Source organism: Brachionichthys hirsutus, chromosome 6 (genome assembly GCF_040956055.1).
Source record: "Brachionichthys hirsutus isolate HB-005 chromosome 6, CSIRO-AGI_Bhir_v1, whole genome shotgun sequence".
In the NCBI taxonomy this organism is placed as follows: domain Eukaryota; kingdom Metazoa; phylum Chordata; class Actinopteri; order Lophiiformes; family Brachionichthyidae; genus Brachionichthys; species Brachionichthys hirsutus.
Genome location: NC_090902.1, coordinates 6,400,842 through 6,410,812, shown reverse-complemented (window position 1 = coordinate 6,410,812; position 9,971 = coordinate 6,400,842).

The window sequence follows — 9,971 nt, the reverse complement described above, 5'->3', positions numbered from 1 at the left end:
TGTTTTACGCAGTGTCTAAATTTGATGCCAATATACAAACCACCTGAAAGGATCTTTTGTACTTTCCCCTAAAGAAAAATTGTCACTATGAATAACTATGATCGACCGTACTGTGGGTATTAATGTTTTGGCCTGTCTTTCTTTATTTCTTCCCTAATGTAATGCAATTACGTTGTAAGTCCTTTATTTGTGTATCTGTGTGTACTTAACAGGCCTCCGCTATGGTTACACTTTGGTCAATTTCCATATCTGTTCCCAAACTGTTTGGATTGAGCAAGAACTTTCTGTGTTCCTGTCCTCCAGACAAGCATTACAGCCATAGAGACGACTCCAGCAGGAATACACTGATGACCCCCTGACCTCGGCAGCTGACCAACAAGTGTATTGCCTGCTGCCTACAGATGGCCAGTAATTCAGGAACACAAGAATATAATTACAAATGGCACATCTCTCTCTGAGGCATGCTGCTGTTTCTGCTGTGGTAAAAGTTGGCACCCCACGCATTGTTGAGTAGCTGTGGGGTGAATTAAGCACAGAAAATGACTGACTATTGCTGCAACCATGTCCTCGGGCAGTGGCACAGCTCTGGTTCAGGTTGTAGGAAGAAGTTCTTTTAGTAGAGGCTGCCCTCTAGTGGGGACATTTTAGCATAGTCGTTAATTTAGAAATCAAGTGCGAGGGGGAGGGGGGGGGGATGAGAAAATATGATTGAAGTCAGAGCTTGGTTCGCATTGCCGAGAGATTGGCTGGTCTGCGTGTTCCTCCTTCACCTTACGCTGCTTTTTGTCTTGCGCTTTAGCAGGGACTGAGTGTCTTCCACATAGCCCTTTGTCGTAATGTGTTTGGCCTCCGTAATTGAAGGAGTCTTATTTGCTATTTCCAAAACTTGTTCTTTTGCTGCCTTCATAAAGTTTTTCTCTTTGTGATTTATCACAGGTGTGATGTCCGTACATTTGGGAACAGGTGGTTTCCTGATAGCTAGAGGGTGAAACACTCTTGAAGACGATGCCACCTCAGCTAACTTGGACTCCTTCGAGTGCTTCAGGTAGTTGGCTGGAGATGGCTCCTTTACCTTTTTTTGTCCCATCGTCCTCATTTCAGGCTTCCGGGGCTGCTCAACAGGAGGGAGGCATACAGGCCACACGTTGTTGCGTGGTATGATTTTCTTCTGGGCACAACACTGAGCTCCCTCAGTTTTTCTCTGCTGTTAATGGTTTGGGGGAATTTCAACTTTTCCTGTATTATATTCAAGTTGGTGTGCAGATTTCTGTCTTTGATCACTGTACTAACAGAAGTGCATTCTCCAGCTCTGTTCTGAAGGCAGATTGGCTGGTCTCCACGGACTGGCTGATCTGCCTTCTTCAGCTTGCCGTGTTCCTCCTTCGCCCCACACTGCTCTTCCTTGCGCTTCAGCAGGTACTGGGGAACTTCCCCATAAACCTTTTTCTTAGGGGCGACTGTGGCGCAGGTGGTTAAGCGGGTCGTCCAATGATCAAGCGGCCGGCCGGTCAATTCCCTGTTCACTGTTGTTGTGTCCTTTAACAAAAGACACTTCATCCACATCGCTTGTGTGAATGTGAGCTCATTTGGTGGTGAGATAGAAGTCCCCACCCTATGTGACTGTGTCATGCAGGGTGGGCAATTCCATAAACATTGTTCAATAATCAACCGAGATATTGAGGAATAAATTCTGAAGCTGAAATGTCAGGACCAATAATTAGAATGATATAGTCTACAGTTGACGTAACTTGTATAGAAAAAAATCTGTCAGTTATAAGGCCTACATTGTATAAATGTGCACTCAATAATAACGTATAAAGCTGCCATTCTACCTGAAACATATGTGCCTTCATCATGTTAGTTGTTAGTGTTTTATATTCCCCTTCTATGCTCCATCATATCACCCTGCTAACACACAGCTCAAAACAGAGCAGCACAAATGGCATTCCTCAAAGGAGCTGGACTCAACACCGTGAGCTTTGACAAGGGCCTGATCCTTGTCACTGGGACTTGTCTTTCAAAGAACCCCCCCCCCCTCCAGCACTTTCAATGGCCGCGGGGCAGAGAGCACTCGGCTTCAGAGGCAGCTGCAACACCATCAAACAACTGGATGGGGGGGTGATTCAGGCCATTTCAGCTGCTACAACTATTGCTGTCAAGCGATTAAAACATTTGTGAGATTAATTAATTAGGATCTGTAATTAATTAATCTATTTTTTAATCTCACCTAAAAATGGCAGAGAACAGCCCTCAACTTGAGGTATTTTCATTTAAATTAATTACATTATTATGGAAAAACTTGCATGCTGTAAACCCAACATTACCCAAGTGCAAGTGGAATAAAATAGCTGAAGCTGTTTTATTCCACTTGCACTTAATAATAAAGTCCTTTTTCCTCGATACCTCTCACATACATCTATCTCCGTTCCGTGTGTTTCTCTCTCTTGCGCCCTCTCTCTCTCCGCACACTCACACTCGCACTCGCATTCACACAATGAGCTACCCCCCCCCCCCAACACAGGAACGAGACGCATCTCACATCACAACACCAGACTAACTATGTCAAACAAAAAAAGAAAGTGGTCGGACGAATATGTACAACATGGAACGTGATGGGAGTCGGCGTCCTACCGGCATGATTTTTTTATTTTTTTTTATTGAAAGATATTGCATGACAAGTCAATACAAAACATTAAACAAAAAAACTAAATACAATAAGCTTTTAACGGGGAGTATTTGCATGATTTGCAATACCATGTTGAGCTACTTTGCTGTGAAAATGACATGAGAGTGGCACCAAGGTGAAGCCATTCATATCTGAACTGGTCTCTCAAAGGCAACAGCAGAAGTCACACTGATTTGCCAGTACGTAATTTCTTGTGAATTCATGCACTGTGTTGGTTTTGTTCTTTGAGGAAGGTGATGTTCATGCACGGTTCATTTTGTGCACCATTAAAAAATCATATACCTATATGTCTTGAATTTGAAAAAAAAATCAAAGAAGGTTTCGGTGAATGTGCATATGAAACTGGTGGGGTTCGGTACCTCCAACAAGGTTAAGAACCACTGGTCTAGAATATATGACCGTGGGTGAGGTGAAAAGAGAGAAGTCAAGAATCCCTTTGCAATCATCCATCCGTTTTAAATTTCACAGATTAGATTATCTGAATTATCGATGCATTTTGATAATCTTAACATGATAATCTTGACAGAAACGAGAGGGAGACAGATAAATAAAGGCAAATCTTGTCACAAAGAAAGCCTCCTTGTGACGATCAAGACAAATCTATACTTACTGTTGCCGCTAGAGGGCAGTGAACGCAAATAGAAGACACTGACGCCACAGATTTAAAAGTAATGTGAGGCCATAAGTGTGTGAACACGAACGACAGTGAAAAGGCACTTGGTGGCATAATGATATGTGTAATAATTCATTTAATTCATGCGTGTCATTAGTTTTAGAACAAGCCTAACCATCAAATAAATTGTGCATTCGTGCCCAGCATTGATTTGACAGTTAAGCATAAAATGTTCCCATCATGAAAGAAACATGTTTCTTGTTACTCCCGTCGTTTATGAAATGGTATTGAAACTAATGATGAAAAAATATCTATTGAAAATTAGCATGAGTTCTTAGCACTTCTTAGTTTCCTGTGTATCAGCACAGAGCTACCGGTATAGCAATCACTCGCCCTGATGTGGAATGGAGTTGAGCCTCCGCCTAAGGCTGTGATTGGCCAAGGCACCAGGCCAGGCGAGCTCAAATCCGATTCGTTACTGAGATATATGGTACTTAATCCAAAACCTCTCTCACACTCTGAGGGTAATTTTTCCCCTTCTGCCCAGTCATATTGAAGATTTCACCCCACTGCTTAGATTTGGATTGGAGAAAAGTAAAGCACAAGTTCTTAACGGTCAATCCCTCATCACAGGAGCATGCAGCGCAGAGGGGCGGGCATTAGCGGCTTGTGGACGACATTCAGGCCTTGAGTTAAGCAAAGGAAGTAATTACCGCCGTCAGGAAAAAGAGGTCTTGACAGTGAGGACTTGGTCTCATGAATTCTAACTTCTTTCCCATACCATTGCTCTTGATATTTAGCTTTCCCTATTTTTCTTTTTTTTTTACCATGCAGTATCTTTTTCCTCATTCTGTCTTCCTGGCTAAGGAAACCTCGGTTTTCCCTGAGCTTTGTTTAAGCTCTCTGCCCATCAGAGCCCCGGCTTTTAACACACACAGTATATCACTTCTTCTCAGTGGGTATCGGCTTCCACACATTTCAGTCATTGCTAGGTCACTTAATGTTTCATGGATGTTCGTAGAAATGGCCAGAAAGCACTTTATCTTCTTAATTCTTTGCATTAGACATAAAGAGATTAAAGTCATACTTTTAAAGGCAAATTTGTTGATGTTGTTCCCAGTTTAAAAATATAAATAGCACTCTTCCTCTCAGAAATAGAGGCTGGAGAAATATGAAAGTATTAACACATAAATATTTATGTGGAACCATTATTATTCACTGCTGCTATGATTTATTTGTTTTATTTCTCCACCATATTGCTTTCCAACTTTTTTGAAGTTCAAATAGATCAGTGGTTTGAAACCATATAGCATTTTTTTTTAAAGTATAATCTTATTTTCTTCTGCGGACGTTTACAAATAAATAAAAGCTTTATGCTTAACTTTTAGGTGTCTGTTTTTAAGATACCACCATACAGTAATGTGTTCTGTATTCTGAACACGCACATAAATGAATAAATTGGAATCGTGATGCTGATACAAAAACATTTTCAAATTCATTTTCAGTGCCAAAGGAGGTTCTCTCCCTCTCTAAAAAATGCCAGCAGTTCCCATTGTGGCAGATTTAAAGATTTGTATGAACTCATTGTTTTCCAAACTGTTATAAAGTCATGTTGATTAATCTGAAGAAAAAACACTGTTTAACCACATTAATATTGGTATTCTCAAATATTCACTCAGCTGTGGCTTCTTTAAAAACATGATTGTGTATTTACTTCAGGAAAAGCTGCTTCACCATAAAAAGTATTTAAGAGTTGGGGGGGGGGGGGGGGTGTCCCTTGCTTTGCTACATAATTTGGAATTTCCCTTGGGATTAATAAAGTATCAATCAACCTATCTATAAACTCACTATCCTCACATGTGCAAAGGGTCAAAATTGGAATAGCAATCAATGTATTGATCATCTTTAAGGGAGACAAATTGAATGAAAGAATCATGGCTAAACGCACGAAAGGAAAGATCTGTCTCACTCGTAATTTGTCTAATTGTGCACTGTTTGGAAAATAAAGTTCTAAAATATTTCCACTTTAGCCCTGACATCAAATTTATTCTATCGTGTAAAAAAATAAAAGTGCAGCCTTGAGGGCTTTTATCAGTTTTGTCTCCACTAATGACCCACTTCCATGGCATTTCATTATATTTTCTATATTGGAAATGCACCCAAGAGGCTAATCCTCTGGATCCAACCTCCTTGTTGCAGACAAACAGAATTAGATCTTGACTGCTGAAACTGTGATTTAGGTTCAGTAGCATGAGTGCATTGAATCACATTATCGATTATAGCTACAGTCTTGTCAGTGGCTTGAAATGGAAAAACCAATCACTCACAGAACACAATATCTTTTATGAAGATCGAATTAAAGCTTAGCAAGATTTAATGCATGTCATTAATGTCTGCCGTCTGCATTCAGGCTAGAAATGACAGGAGCACTCTTTTAAATTGACCCGCTTTCCTTTCGGTCTGCCTTTTAAAATCCACCTCCTCGTGGCTAATCATAGCACAGCTCTCACGAGAATGCCAGAACAGTGGACATGTTTATTTACAAACTCACAATCGCATTTGTCTTCGGTGTGAGTAATGAGGACGATTTGGTTAGGAACACATTTTTTAAACAATATATTTCTGAAACGGCCATGAATGCCTATGAAACCTGTCCTGTTGTGAGGAGTGACTGATTGGCACTGCTGATGAATGCGTGCCTGTGTGGTCCTGAGGCTCGATGCAGTACATGGCGTTTGTTGTATATTGGGACATATTGATGAGAATGCCAGCGATGCATGTCCATAGAGCTGAAACCAGGGTCCCATCCACTTTTCAGGTCATTGAGATGGAGAAGAATCGACATTTTAGAGTAAGTTGTAAGTCTGCAGCCACGTCTTATTTTGTACCTCACTATATAAACCAAGCATGAGTGTGACATCGGTTGTAAAAAAACTGAATTCATTAAATATCAATTCATTTTTTCATTAATTTCATTCATTTTTCTGTACGTATGGAAGTCCTATAAGCTCTGTGTATTGATAGAGTACAATAGAGTAAATCTCCCGCGCAGCAAATACTGTACGTCGTCGTCTTAATGGCATCGGCATACAAAAGCACAGATCGCACACTCTGCAATACCTGCAGGGCTTCCTGCAGGGGGGGGGTTACTGCCTCAAAGTTGTATTTCCATGACATGCTCACCGGAATGACAGCATCATGCAGCCTCCGAACCTTTTTACAATCTCATCGTGAGTGCTAATGGAAACGGCAAGGGGTATTTTCTGGCTGTTCTGTCTGCTGCGGAGAATCGAGTGTCAAGGTTTACAGATTTGGACAAAAGCAGACAGCAACATACAATGGCCTAAATGTGATCATTACAGTGAGTCTCCTTACCGTCGCTGCGCCCAGTACTTTTGTTATTTCTCTGTTGCCGCTTTTGCTTTGTGCTCCACCATCCAACCCGTCTGTCACAACTTTGTGGTACGCTCACCTCTTTAAGATTCAATAACAGTGAGTGCTAAACTCATTAAATCCTTCTCGATTCAATCTCAGGGTAATGACAGAGCTCCGTGTGTTGCTGCCAGCTGTATCTGTAGTACACAGGGTTTCAGGATAATGGCAGCTCATCCAGGGTTTGAAACTGGCAATCATTCCTCGGCAGTAAAGGTTTGATGACATGTTCATTTTGGCTTAGTTCTAGCATGAAACCTTTAGACCTGCAAAGGAATTGACCGCATTGTAAGGACGCTAAAAACAAAGCATCCGACATCGTGATGCGATGACACCAAGTGGACAGTGAGCTGAAACAGCAGCTGGCTACATCAACACTAATCCTACCATCGAGGCCTGCAGTCAAATCCTGGGAGCTGCTAAACAAAGATGTTTTTTTTTTTTAAACCTCAAATGCTAAAACATTTAGAGCATTTTGAGAACAGACCCTAAGCCACTGACATATTTACGTAATGGTTACAGTATTATGCAGTTCTTAGAAGCCTACAATTATGCATGATGATTTTGCATTTGGCTCCAGGCATGCAGCCGAGCTCTTCATAGAAGTTCCAAGATTTTTGTGTCTCTTTGTTTCATTCTTATTATGAGACTGGAAGCTTGCAGCTATCCACATTTGAAAAGTAACTTTTTTATGTCTCAAGATAAATTATTATTTATTTTTTTATTATTAACTGTGAGAAACACAAAAACGTATTGTCAACCTTGGGTTGTATATTGCTTGTCCATGCATTGTTGTACTTATACACCAAACAACATCAAAATGGGTCATTCTCAGTTCTCAGTGCTCTTTATTGGCCTTATGGGGTTGTGTGAAGACTGATGTGATCCTTCTTGCGACCTCTTGCAGATCTTGCAGGTTTGTTTGGACAAAGCACAGAACAAGTCAAACAAGTCAAATAAGTCAAATAAAGCCAACAAGTCAAATAAAAACAACACAGTTCCTTCCACATAAAAGAAACCGGCAAACCTGTTATTTTAGTATATTTAATCCCGTTTTTTTCGCATTCATGTCAAGTAGGTATGGCGCTCTTATTTGCGTTTGCAGGCTCATTGTTACGCTTTTTCTGCACGTTACGAACTCCAATCGTTTACTTGCAGCCATCATGAGCCTTTCTGTACGTCAAGGAAAGAAACTCCGGCATGTATAATGCACGTGCCTGTGCTGTGCATGTAAGATGGAAACACAGTGGGGAAAGCCATAGGAATACAAAGTGATCGTGTCCAAATACTGCCTTTAAAGATTCTTCAGTCTTTAAACACAGGGAAGTTTTGAAAAAAGACATGCTATCCTAGAACAACACGAAAGGGAATTTTGAGCTTTGACTGTTTGATTTTGTAATCTTTAATAAATATGTTCATTCCCTTTAAAACCATGAGCGGCAGAAGACTGAATAAGGAAATACGTGGGAGCTTGTCGACTATGATGAGCTTCCCAATGTGTTTGACCGGATTTTTTTTTACCATGATCTAGAAGCAGAAAGGCCTATTGGTAGATTCTGGGTTTAAATTACAGCGAAGCGGCGGGCCAGTGTGACCTGAAAAGCACAATACGGTGTAACGCTTTCTGTACACGAATTGCTGCATCATTGAAGTTGGCGAGATAAACGATATTGGACTGCATCAGACGAAGCCATCAGCAGTTCAGGGGTTCTTTCACAGCGGCCGTTTTTGCCCTGACATGACTTGAACCATGACGGTAAACCGTCCAACTAGCAATGGCCTGTCCTCAAATGAAAAACAGCTTTAGCAGTCCTCACACGTTGGAGCAAACACCCAGCTGCCACATTGGATTTTGAGTCCTGTGGACACCCTACACCCTGGGGGGGTCCAGACTCCCTGGCACAAATGCAAAGTGGGAAATAGTCACAGAATCCTATAGTGTCAGCATCATCTTTGCCACATCCAGGGCGGTCACATTTTGCAGATTGTATGTAAATATTCATCGCTGCCCGAGGCCCCTTTCATTATTTCAACCCCCTCCCTCCACGGTGGATTTCCTTTATTCAGCATCAAATTGTGTTTTAACAGATTAAATGGGGATGATCCTCCAACAAAATCCAGTCAATGACAGTGTGTTAGGGAAATGGCGACTGACAGTGGGATAATCGAGGGTGGAGGCAGACGAACAGAAACAAAGCCCCCCTCCAGCACCGAGCTGTTCTTCTCCTCTCATGAATGAATGAGAACCTTGCCACAAAGGAGCTAATTAAGACAGCAACCTGTCCACGTCTCCAGCCCCCCCACTGTTCAACATCTGTCACATTTCCTTTTCAGAACTGTTTTCAGTAAGTCCCCCGACAAACCCTTGTTTTTTTTGGCACCACGCCGTTGGTTCACCGACGTCCAGGAGGAAAAAGCTTCTCCCATCTTCAGTTTTGAGCCCATGACCTTGACTGCAGGTCGGTAGTCACCATGTGGACGGTGTAAATCCAATTAGGAGGCGAATGAGCTGCTTGGCGGAGGTCTGTGCTCTCTGAGTGCTTTTCTGGTTTTACATTATTTAATTTTTTTTGCACTTTTTGAGTTCGAGGTCAAACAGAAAAACGTGATGGAGGGTAGATGGAGGGTATCAAGCAAAATGTCTTTCTCTATAAAATGTGTTCAGTAATAAATATCTCAACATATTTCCATCGCTACCAGTAATTCAGCTGCGCAACAAGACACCGATTGGCTGTGCGTGCATCTTAACGACAGCGACACCACGAGGGAGGGCGCAGGGGATGGGAAGAGAAGGAGTGTGGGTGGGCGCGCACAGCTCGGCTCTGTTGCACGCGCAGAGGAGCGCTGTGTGCGCAAACGATCCCGACTTGCCGCTGGGGGTGGGTGATAAACTATTCCCGTCCCCCGTGGGTTCATCCACGTGTCCTTGGAGAGCGTTTGGGGACCGCAATCGAGAGAGAGAGTGGGAGCGCGCCGTTGCGCGCAGCCGAACTGGGCAGCAACATCTCAAACAAGCGTTCAGCGTGCAAATCAACCAGATGATCAGTTTGTCCCGACTGGTCCAAACTTCGCTGCTCATCCACTGAAGCTTCTCATCAGCTGTCGCGGCGACCCGAGGTAGGCGATGCTTCTTTCGTCGCGTTAACTGGGAACATGCGCGGCTCAAGCGCGTGAACCTGGAGGCACGGGATGCTGGATGGCCACGGGGGGATTCGATCGGGCAGCAGCTGCTCACGGGTT